This window comes from Taeniopygia guttata, chromosome 12 (assembly GCF_048771995.1).
Source record: "Taeniopygia guttata chromosome 12, bTaeGut7.mat, whole genome shotgun sequence".
Classification (NCBI taxonomy): domain Eukaryota; kingdom Metazoa; phylum Chordata; class Aves; order Passeriformes; family Estrildidae; genus Taeniopygia; species Taeniopygia guttata.
The window spans coordinates 11,778,281-11,791,250 of NC_133037.1; positions in this window are offsets into that span (position 1 = coordinate 11,778,281).

The following is a 12,970-nucleotide window of genomic DNA, read 5'->3' on the forward strand; positions in this document are numbered from 1 at the left end:
CTGCAGGGCTCCAGCGCAGCTCGCCCGCTGAGCAGGAGGAACATTGCACAGCCCTTGAGGCAGAGGAGGGCTGTGTGCTTGAACTCACCGCACATCCCGCCACAAATCTCAGGCAGCTGAAGGTCCTGGAGGCTCCCCCCACTCAGCCTTACCCTGGATGACTTTTTCAGGCCAGTGGCTGATGCTCAAAATGCAATCACAGTCGTCAAGGCTTGAATGCAAAGCGTGACTGCGGCTAACAACAGCCACCCTCATTGTAAGGAAAAAAATAATAATGAGATAATTGCAGTTTAAATTACTAAGCAACAGTCTCTCTGACAATGAACTTAGTAACGCTCTGCCATCTATTTAATCACACTAATGAGACAGAACAACTCCACTTAGATACAAATTACTCTGCATTTCATTTAAATAAAGGTCAGAGAGCTAAAAGCCACACAAGCCACCACACTTCTGCTGTACAACACACCCAGCAACAGACATCCTTTTTTTCTAGAGGGGACCCAGCCTTCTGGCTCTGAGCTGCCAAGGCAGAGGTGCATAGGGCATCTTGCTCAAGCCTCCCAGTTCTGCTTCCCAGCTGTCTGCCTGTGTGTGGGCCTTGGGCTTCTCCAGCTCAGGAATGGCTCCTTGGTTTGGGGAGGTGAGCACTGGTTCACCAAAGAGGTTTAGAGGGCAAGAGATCTCTGGTTTCTAATTGTTCTGAAGTAAAAGCATGGCTAGAGTCTTGTGTAAGAGACAATTATACCCCATGGTTCTCACCGCATAAAATATGCCTCTTGTTCGTCAGACTGACAGTCAAAGCCAAGCAGGCCTGCTTGGTGACAGCATTCTCATTTATCTGGCTGGTACCATCATGATTACCTTAATATAAAAATCTGGTTTTGTGTGTCTCTCTCACCATTTAAACCTGATAACTTTCCTTGAATATTAAAAATTTTGTTTCAAATCTATGCCTTTGGGCTGAAGCTGAACTTGAGAGGGCAGGTCTGTAATTTGCTGAAGAAATCTGACTGGCAGTTATGACTGGACATTGACACATGCTACTAGTTTTAATCTGTGTTTGCAAGTCCAGAGCTAGCCCAGGCTCACATCTGATTTATGTTCCCTTGCTGCAGGGAGAGGGGATCTGAGGTGACCATGGGACCCTTCCCCAGTGGGTGGCTGCACGGGCCCTCCAGAGGCTGGGAATACTCCCCCATGCTCACAGCAGCAATAGGTTTCCTCAAGCCTCACTCCTCGCTGCACTTCTTTGCCTTCCTCTTAATTAGCGGGGGAGTAATTCCAGCCTATTCAAGTTACTTGGCATCTCCTACCTCCTCCACGATCAGCTTCCCTGATACAGTTCATGCCTGTAATAAGATGTCAGCACTGAGTTTAGCTTGGCAAGCTTTTCCTTCCCACACTGCTCTTGCCTGCACATGTCCTAAAGTCACTTCCTAATCTTCCAGCCCCCCATCCCATCAGGTCCAGGATGAACCTCCAGCTAGCTGTGCTCCTAGACACACATGGAAGGCTGATCCTTTGGCTGCGGGGCCAGTGACCCTGCAGTCCAGGTGACCCCACAGCACTTCTTGAAGCATTTTCCCCTGAGCAATGGCGTGAGGCCAGGTAAGGCGCTTTAGCTGCAGGAGTCACTGCAATAGCAATGCAACTCAACCCTCCTCCTCATGGCCAGGACAAAGGAGATGCATTTAAGCCTGTGAAGATCTGCTCATGCAGGCAGTTTCTCTCACTGCCTACAGCATTCACAAAACAAATAGGCAACAAATGTTCCCATTCTACAAACACCTTCCTCTCCCTTGTGTACACTGTGTATGTATACACATATGTACAATTAAGTGCCAGACAGACAGTTTAAAAGAACAAGCACTTCCTGTTATTTACTGAACTGGTACAATACAGGAAGCAGCAGAGTAAGCTTCTCCCTCCTGGGTTGTCAAATTCACAATCCAGAGGACACACCTTCAAGTATAAAGTTAATGCATTTTTATTTTTTTCATCTCCCTTGCTAAGGATCTAAGAATGTAACCTTTTAAATAGAGCATGGACTGGTGTAAAATTCCCAGTCAAAATAATTCAGTATTATTCTTACCATTTGAGGGTTGTAAAATTTCATTTATATGAAAACCAAGACCCTGAATCAAATAATTATAAACCTCCCAAAATTCAACCACTTCTTACCAATCTGGTTTCAACCCAATACAGTGTTCTAACTGCATATTCCCATCAACAATCTTAATTCCATGCTTTGTCTACATGGTGTGGTCTGTGCCATTTCTACGTGCCTGTGGTAGCTCAAATTAATGCACATGGTTCTAGTTATTATTTGCTTGCAAAATGTTTAATCAGAGGATGTGTCTGATTCAGGACTGAAAAAGCCAGGCCACTGAAGGAGGACAGCGCTTAACGAAGTAGCAGGGAAACATCATGCTTTAAAGGTGTCTTGCACGGAAATAGATTCCATGCTCTGTCTTCAGTTCTCCCAAGGTCAAAAATAGTAATTATGAGCATGGAGCTAGGAGAAGGAGGGTAGCAATGGATTGGGGTTTTTTTGGCACGGGGCAGCAGCAAAGCCAGCACTTTCTGTTTCTCCTGAGCACTTACATATTGATGGATGGGTCACACAAGAAAAACAAAACTGGACTTTGTTTACTGGATAGAAGCACAGCTCTGCAATTTCTCATGAGCTACAGGGATGTAGAGGTAACAGCAGCTGCTACACCAGGCAAGGTGTGAGGGATTGCAGGTGAAGCGTCAGTGCTTTCCTGAAAAAGGCTATGATTAATGCAAAGGGTTTTCTCCACCCCAAGTTCCTTTCAGCTAATCTGATCAGACTCGGGAACCACAGGCAAAAACCATTGGTAATTTATGGTTTAAGGTTTAATTTGTTGGCTGTGCATCAGGCAAGCAGGGAGCACCTTTGAGCCACCTGTGTTGGTAATGGGGCCAGCAGCAGTGCACCGCTGGGAAGGGACTGAGTGTGACAGCCCAGGTGCCTGTGCTTGTTGGGTTTCTGCAGGAGTCTGAGCTGGCTGTTTGTGCCCATGTCCTGCTGCAGCCTGCTTTGCTGCCTGGGGAAGAGGAGGGAGTGCAATCAGAAAAGAGGGCAGCAACAAAGAGCTGCCTCTGAGCCAGGGAGACATGCAAACCACTGCCTAGCCTGACACAGGAGATCTTCAGCCTCAAGATGAACAGGGACTCTTCACAGACCCACTCCCAAATCCATTCCTGTGGGTTTCAAATGAGATTCCCAGCCTCAGAAAGCTTGTCTTGCCCATCTGCCATACTATGGCAGTGTCCATGGGCTGCTAACAGAGATCTGTCTTGGTCTCCTGACAACAAAATGCCAGTTACAGCTGTGTCCTCTCACTGCCTTCCCTTCACCAGTCCTGTCTGCCCAGGCTGTAACTCTTCAGTGGGACTCCTACCTACTGATCTGCTGCCACGGCAGAATTCATGTGCTATTGTAGGATAAAACAACTTGCCAAAAAACACATTAAAAGAACAATACAGAGATAGCAAGTTCCCAAAGGCTAGGAAAGGGCAGAGGGTTTTTTTCCATACAACCTTTCCTAAGTTTTCCTGCTGGGCATGGCAAAGCCTTTAAATGCACAGACAGGACCCCAGCTCCTGGTGGGCACTGGTAGCACTGGAGGTACACAGCCATGGCCACTCTGGCACAGTGACATCACCCACACATGGTCTTCCAGCACTATTGGGAATCTGTCAGGCTGGTGGGCTGTGTTTGGGGCAGCAGACTGCAGCTAGAGTGAAAACCCAAACACACAAAGGTTTGGGTCAGCTCCTTACTCCTGCCTCCCGTGTCAGTGCTGCGGTGCTCCGTGGGCGACCATCTCAGCTGCAGCTGAAGCAGAAAGAGCTGGCAGTTTCAGTTTCCTCTTGTGCTCGCAGGCTGCGGCAGCCCCAGCCCCCAGTGCCTGATCTGCATCTTCACTGGCTGATTCTCCTTCTTCTGAGCCTCCCTTAGGCACTCCTTGGTGACTAAGTCCCTCTGCTCCTTTCTCCATCCCACAGGGCCAGGCAGTGGTACAAGGGCTGTTCCAGCAGGCCAGACTAATTATCTCTATTTGTATTATTATTTGTGGAACACTAATGTTTATCATGGGGGTGCTTAAGGCCAGATCCCCGTGTGTGTGGGATTGCACTTTCTTCTCCAGGCTTTGGCCAGAGACCTGAGTCTTGGTTGGAGCACCCAGACCTTGCCCAGCACACTGCTCTCTTCCCTCTATACAGTCACAATTCCATGATTTTGCCTTCAGCAAACAGGCCCACCTCCCCAGCATGCACAGTAGCATGACTAAGAGCTGAAACTCCTCCAGTGAACATTTTGGGAACTTCCCAAGCTGGGTGATACTGGGCTTTGGCTGGTGTCCCGCAGACACACGCCCCACCACACCTACCCACCTGGTACTGCCAAAATGTCACCAGCACTGCTCAGTGCAGACTATTTAGGGCAGGAGTAAGCTAGTTCAGATATAAACATCAATCAAGATAAGCTTGTCCTTCAGCTGCTTTAAACCTGCCACCCCTGCTTCTGAATACCATTTTCACTTCTGCAGCCACTTTACACAGCCTAGTTTTGCCCAGAGACACACCACAAATCCTGCTCCCACTTCTGTGGGATCGGGGCTGGTCTCAGCAGACCTTTTGGGAGGTGTCTGTGGGCAAGAGAAAGTCAAAAGCTTTGTCTCAGCAGCTGCAGACATCCCTCGTTGAGTCCCTCAAGTAAAGAATTGGTTAAAACTTCTCATCCCCATTCAACAGACTTAATGCTTGCAAGATTTTACATCAGTAAGTGGAATGAGAGAAATAAAAACTGGCAGAAATAGCAATTGAAAGGGGACTGTCTGTATTTCACACATCACAGGGCGCCTTTTGTGCAGGAAGGAAAGTGCTTCTGACGCCTCACTTGCCACAATCTGTCTTGCTGCAGGTGGGCCAGGTGTTGTCTGCAGTACCTCCTTCCTCACAAAAACCAAGTGTGGCTCCAGCTTGTGGCAGCACAGACTCACCAGCAGCTCTGTCCCCTGCCCACCAAGTCTGCAGAAACCAAATAAACATAGGCTCAGGCTGCAGACATGCTGGCACTAATGCCCCACTGCAGAAAGCAAAGCCTCCCTCCTTTTCCCTTCCACCCTTCAGTGTGCCCCCAGAGGCACTCCCCACATTGCTCTTGCATTTTATCTCCTGTGGAGGAGCTTGGATGTGGGTTTCCTCCTGTTCCCCTTGCCTGCTCCTCCTGTTGGTTTCCCCCTGAGCAGTCATGCATGTTACTGCAGTCATCAAGGAGGAGATGATGCTGTTGAAGTCAAAACATAACTCCATGTGCCTTTTAGCTTTGCAGTTAAGCATTTTCATGCCACCTTGAAGGGGAAAACTCTGAGGTCTAGCTCATATCAAAAAAATACAACTAAATCTCTTTAGTCATGGAAGTGCAGAATCCTTCCCTTCAGTGGGTTTGTTCCCCCTGAAGAGCTGATGGTGCCGAAGGTGGGGCCCACAGTACTGCAGGGCAGGCTGGCAGTGGCTGTGAGCTCCACGACCAAGTCCCCTTGGGACCATGGCCTGGGGGGAAGCTCAGCCTCATGTGATGGGCACCACAGAAGAATGGGACTGTACGTTCCACAGTTAGTTCATGGGGCTTCCCAAGCAGCTTGCTTTGCTCGCTAGCAGACCCGTCCCAAAAAAATGCTGTAACCTGCGTGTCCATGGCTGTGATTCCCAACTTGCTGTCCCTTGACGAAGGCTCTCAGTCCTTCTCTACCATCCAGCTATGGTTTTCTCCACCAGCTTTCCTAAACAGCTCTCCATGGATAAGAATGCAAGCCAGAAGACCCACATGAGAGTTGGGAAGGATGGGGATGAGCAGAGCTGTTTCCCAGCTGGGATGAATGAGCTCCATCAGGTCTGCAGGACCCAGGGAGCTGGCAGCAGCAAGTGCTCCTGGCCCATCGCCCCTGCAGCAGCAGCACTCCAGGCAATGCCAAGTGAATAGACTGAATCAGCACTGATTGGGAATGTAATTTCTTGTGAATTCAGTCCTCCCATCTATCCCTTCCCTGCAGTTTCTCATGCTGCTTCAGGAACTCTTCCTCACGCTATTTTTAGTACCTGGTTACATCACTGCCAGCATCTGCTGCTTTGAAACAGGCAGTGGCTGCAAACATCCAGGCATCAGCAACCCTGAGCCATAAGGTTGTAAGGATGGGAGCTTTATCACACAGCCAGCAGACAACCAGGCTGCACCAGCCAGCTGCTGGATAGAGCCTCTCACTCGTGTCCAGCAGGGAAGAAGAGCACCCTGCTGCAAGAGCCCCCGCTTCCCTCAGGACCAGGGGATGCTTTCCGACAGCGCTGCCATTGCCTAGCTCTGCAACACCAAGCAGGTTAATTAATTCTCTGTGCTTCTCCTCTTTCCAAAGAGAGTGTTTGTGTTGACCTACTTCTCATAGAGAAATTTGCAAAGGGTTTCAATGCCCATGATGAGCAAGTGGCACCAAAAGCCCTAATTATGCCAGCTGTTCAGAGAGCCCAGACCGCTGCTGAGGCAAAACAAGAACATCATGAATCTGGGGCAAGTGAAAGAGAGAGCTGCTACAGCAGGGAAGTTATGGTTTCCAGACTGGCAGCTGCCTCATACTTTTGGGCAAGAGCAGTTCACGTGCTGGCCAGCCACGTGGAAGGGTGGCTCAGCTTGTAAGGTGGCACAAGCAGCCACGTGGCAAAGAGGAAGCTTCAGCTGACACCTCTTTGCGAAGAGGACATGGAGATCCCTGCAGCCTCTGGGTGGACAGCTGTGGGCAGCTTGCCCAGGGCAAATGATACAGGCCTGGGGCAGCGAGGAGGGGCAGGGGATCTCCATGAGCCCTCGGCATGCCAGAGAGGCTGCAAATGCTTGGCGTGCCTTCCCAGACATGCTGATGCTGTCACCGTGTGTACCAGCACCTCTGGGGCCCTGCAGGGGCTGCCTAAGCCACAACAGCTTTTAACCTCTCTCCTCCCACCTCTCCATCTCAGAACTTCCCTGGTAGCCAGCTACAGAAATCTGTGCCAGAGCCATTAGCAGAAATTAGGAAATAAGGGGATCCAAGCTCTCAGCACCCTTACCCAGGGACATCCCGTCCTGTCTGCCCTCCTCCTGCATCCCAGCTGGCCAAAATCCCTTTCCCAGAAGCATCTGGCCAGAACAAAGGCTGAGCTCTTAAGGAGGAAATTCTGCGTTAAATTCCTTTCTCCCGAGTCATTCGCAGAAGGGAACAGCATGTTCTCCCAAAACAGAGATGACAACTTGCTGGCCTCCTGCTGCTCTCCAGCTGCCTGTCACCAAGGGGCTAAGGCTCTCCCAGTGAGGCAGCAGGAGGGGTTGGCCAATGGAGAAGGACTGGAGGGTGTGTCACGGTGCCTCTGCCCAGGGAAGGGTTGGCAGGGGTTGCATTGTCAGTGGCATGGGGCAAACACCTCACCAAAAAAGCTCAGCAGCCCCCAAAGGGGAGAGGCTATAGAAGGTCGTCAGAGAATTGCAAAGATCCTCTCCATCTCCCAAAGGAAAAGTCATAACAGGAGATTACAGATTATATGTGCATATGTGAGCCGAAAATAAAGAAATTATCACAAATTCATAGAATAATAGAATATCCCTGAGGAGTGGACCCACAAGGATCATTGAGCCCAACTCCTGATTCTGCATAGGACAACTCCAGAAAGTCACACCATGTGCCCGAGAGCATTGGAAACTTTGTGATCTCTGGCAGCTTTGGTGCCATTACCACTTCCCTGGGGAGCTTGTTCCAGTGCCCAACCACCCTCTCTGGGTGAAGAACCTTTTCCTAATATCAAACCTAAACCTCACCTGACACAGTTCCATGCCATTCCCTTGGGTTCTGTCACTGGCCACCATAGAGAAGGGATCACTGCCTGCCCCTCTGCTTCCCCTCGAGAGGAAGCTGTAGATCGTGATGAAGTCCTCACAGTCTCCTCTTCAGTTATTAGTGAGGGATCAGTAATCAAACTCAGAATTAAGCAGAAGAACTGAAGTGCAAAACCACAGCTATATGAAGGCTTGAACTCCATCCCAATTTGTATCGAGTTCCTCTGCAGGAATACTGAAACAGTTAAAGCAGCCCAAGGAAGCTGTTAGTTCTGAATTTACATTGTGCTGCTTAAAAAGTAAACACGGTGTAAGGGAGTGCAGGCTTGCCAGCAGCTGTCACTGACCTCAAAATCAAAGATGCTGTGGGCTGATCCAAAGTAGGGCAGGCTTCATAAGCTGAGTGAGCGCAGCAGCCGTGCTGGAGATGGGAGGAATGTGAGCTGTGTCTGGCATGGAGCAAGGCAGCTGCCCCCCTTCCTAGGCCAATCTGTCAGATGGGTCATGGAGATAATGAAGTTTGCCGAAAAAAATATTCCTGATGGTTTTCTCTGTCTCTCATCTCAGAGATGAGGCAAATGCCCTGATCTGGGCAATCTGTGCAGGGATTATTAAACCAAACTCTATCTGGGCCAAGGTTAATGAAAGAGCCTGTAAAATCCTCCTGGCTGCTGTGTTTTGGTCCCCTCATTGCAAGCAGCTTGGCTCTGTGCCAGCAGGGAGGCACAAGGCTGGTGGTGTGCACATGTGCTGGGAGCCACAGGGAGCTGCAGGGGCTGGCAGTGGCTTTCCAATCCTTGGGAAGTTGGCAAGAGGCTCACTTCATGCTTGCTTGTGAAGCCTGTGGCACACCTCTGCTGGCAGGAGTTGTTGTCACCTGTTATCACTGTCACCCCATAGGGACACAGTTTGTGTGGCTCACCCAGGGCTGCTGCTCCAGTCCTATTTGCCCTATGCCCCGGCTTTTGGAGCACAGCTTGTGCCACCCTGCCATGGCTGGTGCCACAGAAGCAATCCACAGCCAATCAACATCACAGACAGAGCATCTGTGTCATGTGCAGGTACCCATCCAGGAGAATTTTCCTTAACCCCCTGAAGAGTCCCAAATCCTGCATCTCTACTGGGGCAACTTCCAGGCAGCCTCACTCTTGTGGGCTGCCCTGGGGAGGACGGGAAAACACACTCAGGCTTTTTTGCCCTTTATTTTATGTGAACAGAGAAGTTCTTCAAAGTGTGAATTTGTGGTTCTTCATCTTCCTACCTTTCTTATCACTGAGGGCTTTGGAAAGGGTGAAGTGGGGACATCACAGCATGAGCTTACACATCTCTGCCCTGACAGACTCCTTGTCACTGGAGCAGTTTCCAGCATCTCAGTTAAAACCAGTACATCTGTGAGCATCAATGCAAAGCAAAACTAGGAACAATGGCACAGCAGTCATAAGGGCAATAAGGATTTCTGCTTCTACCAGCTTGAGGCTGCTCTGATCCTGCTGCCTAAATCTGCTGGGAAACCCAGGCTCTCTGGTCCCAGCCTCTTCCCCAGGGCTCTCACCAGGGTGCTTCCCTTCCAGTGCCAGCACCTCAATAAATACTGGTTGTTCCGATCAAATTTCTCTCACACTGGCTGGTGACGCCAGCCCTGCTGGCAAGTGATCAATGCCCTATTCACTGAGTCATGCAAATTCATCAAAAGTCACCCCAGATCCATAGAGACAGGCTCCTTAAAGTGTCGTAGGAGGTTCAAGGCAGAGTTTCAGTGGTGGCCCATGGCCTGGAGATGCAGCACCATTCTTGGTATATCAGCCATCTGCCCTCATGCATGGCAGGTCCATGAGGAGGCACTGCAGTTGAGATAACCAGAGCCCATACCCCATCTTTTGTCTCTTCAACATCCTCCCTTTAATAGGGCACAATTATCTGTTTACTTAAGAGCAAGGGTAATTAACCACCCAAATGGTGACCAAGGAATGCGAGAGTCACAATAGTCCCTATTATGGAACACATCCACTTAATGGAGATCATTGTTCTTCCTGGCCTTAAAAACCTGGCAACATACCCCAGAACTTTCACCCACTGAGACTGGCATCAAAAACCCAAGGGAACTGGTACCCCTCAAGGACAGCACTGGGAAACAAGGCTAGCTGATCCATGCTCTCCGTGGCAAAACCAGAGCAGGGCAAAGCCACCATCTTACCAACATTTCTGTTCAGCATAGGAACTGATGCTCAAGGTTTCCCAACCCGGAAGATCAGTGTGCTAATTTGAATCTGTAAATATTTGACTTTCATCTGCTATTTAACCCCGCCTGCATGCAGCTGAAAGTAATTTCTCAGTAAAAAGCTGACTTCACTGTGCCTCAGGCTGGGAGCTGCACCACCAGCCCCCAAACTCTGCAGAGACTACTACCAAGCAGATATCCCTGGCACCACAGGGATATACCAGCTCACTCTCAAGGTCAGCTCAATCCCTGCCATCATTTTCAAGGTCCTTAACTTCCCAGGTGTGGATTTGTATGGAAGACAAGGAGACCAATGGCCCCATGATCTCTGCTAACTCTGCTCTTCTAGCAGAGCTGTGGGCTTTGCTCACCCTGCTCCCCACCTCGCAGCCATGCTGAGGATATTTATGTCACTGGGCCACACTTGTGAGATGCTCGTGGTGTCATTGAGCTGCATTTGGCGGACACAGCAGCCACCTGTGTTTACCCACTCCTGTCTCGTGCTGGCACATAGATGATTGCAGCTTTTGCTTTGAGCCGCCCATCTATTTATATCAAACGCCTTTGAGCAATGTGCTGACGCTTCCTGGGAGTGCTGCTGTGCCAGGCCAGCCAGCCTGGCACCTCCTCATCAGAGATGACTGCAGGGTGACTCGGTGCACCTACACAGCAAAAAAAGCTCCTGTGATGGTCTTCCTGCCATCCATGACACAAGGCCTTGAAGCCACGCTTGGGAAATATGCTGGATTCTGCTAATATGCAATTGAAGCATGGGGTGCCAAGTGACTGCATCATCTCTGTCTACCCAGACAGGGATCTGCCATGCTGCCCAGCTGCTCTCAGCTACTGTGGAGCAGCCTGAATGGGCATGCTCTGCAGTTCCAGGACAGTGGGGGACAGGCAGTGGGGCCTGGCACACAGCAGTGAGATTTTGGAGTCAGCACATGGAGGTCAGAAGAGATGTGAGCAGCAGAAAGGGATGCTGTGATGAGATTTGGTCAGAGGCACCCTCAGAGCTATTGCCATCAAGAATAAAAGGAGGAGACAGCCCCAGCCAAGTTCACCCACCCACTCCCGTTCCCAGAACCATAACAAAATGTTACACAACCATGCTGGGAGGCTCTCTGCTGACGTCACACCTGGGCAAGAAACCGTAAGAGCTGGGCACATGTAATCAGGAGCAAACCCTATTTATAGTGCCATATAATAAGCTACATCTAAGAGAGAAGATGAAAGGGAAGATGAGTCAACAGGGTAAACAGGAATGAACTTTCCTCCTAGCGGGGCAGTCAGATCGTGTAATGAGAGACATTACTGGGAGAGCTCTCCCCAGCAGCATTACTTCCAGTGGATAAAGGCTGACAGCCACATCCTGCTCAGGACACATCCAGCTCACACAGAGGCAGCCCTCAATGCACCCCTGGGGGGAGAGGCAGGGGCTGGGAAGACCCAGCTATTCAGTTATGGCTCTTTAGCTTCATCCTGCTCATCGGCCCCTGACGTTCTCCTTTCTGGAGAGAGGGAGAAGGTGGGGCCTTCAGCATTCCCTGATTAGCTCTGCCTTGTGCACCCATGCCATTTGCAAAGTTCCTGTGGGGAATCTGTGTCCTCATCCAGCCATCAAGAGCTCGCACAAGGAGAGGGGATATCTCAGGAGGGCCACATCACAGGAGAGGGGATGTCTGCCTCTAATGCAGCATAATCAAGGTTAGCTCAAGAGAAAAGCAATCTTGAGCTTGGCCGGTGAACCAGCCATGTGCTCCAGTGAAGCAAGGATTAACCATTGGCAAGGGTGTCCTCAGATACAGTCCTGAGGACCACCAAGTCCCCTCACCAGCTCAGCAAGCAGCCCCTGCCCAGCTAGTCACTCATGCAGCTAGAGGCTCACAGGATGCTATTTTTAGCCTTCTCACTCAGCCTTTCATTCTAAAGCCACCCATGAGAAACATTTCCATTTTATCATGAAAACAACTCTGCTGCAAAAATAAATTATGATGACATCAAAGTGCTAAAATAAAATAAGAAAAGAAAGGCCTCCTTACACCAGGGAGCAAGGAGAGCAGAGGGGTGGCTCTGCTTCTTCCCAGCAGGATGGGAAGAAACAATCTCCTAAAGTTCTTTCAGAACAAAATAACAGTGTAGCAAATGAGAAAAGCACATGAAAATGAGAGAGGAGACCTGCAGGGTGAGTGGATACACTGGCAGCGAGCCTTCACTGGGCAGATGGATCTCCTCCATCCAGGGGTGGCTGTGCATGGATTTCACCAGGTTGCATCCCAGGGTAAAGTCTGGATATCACCCCCACTCTGAATCCCCAGGAACTAATGAGCACCAGCCCTTGACTCCTTGCACCTTTCCAGGTCATGAGGAAGATGCTCTAGTTAATGCCAGAACTATTGCTAACCCGTGGCATTGGGAATGCAATGTTTCTGGGCTGCAAACACAGCTGTAGGCATGCTGGGATCAGGGAGGGGTTGCAGCCAGTGCTGCCATCCTGCTGCTGTGCCAGCTATCAGCATGTGCCACCTCCCTCAGCTGGCAAAAATGGGAACACCCCGAGCGTGGGCTGCTACTGGGGTCACCCCAACCTCTGTACAGTCCCCCATGCCTTGAACTGGAATGCTGGGGGATGTCCTGGAGACCCTCTGTGTTCTTTCACCATCCTTGAGACCCCGGGAGCAGCTGCTGCACCACAAACAACCGCACCATTCATGCCAGTCCCACACCCCAACACCTGCCTGTGCTGAGCACAGGGCAGGCAGCAGAGATGCCCTTCTGCCCTCATAACAGCTCCAGGCAGCACAGCCCTTAAAGGAGGGCAGGGCATGAGCCAAGAGCCTGATCTCCATTTGATATCACAG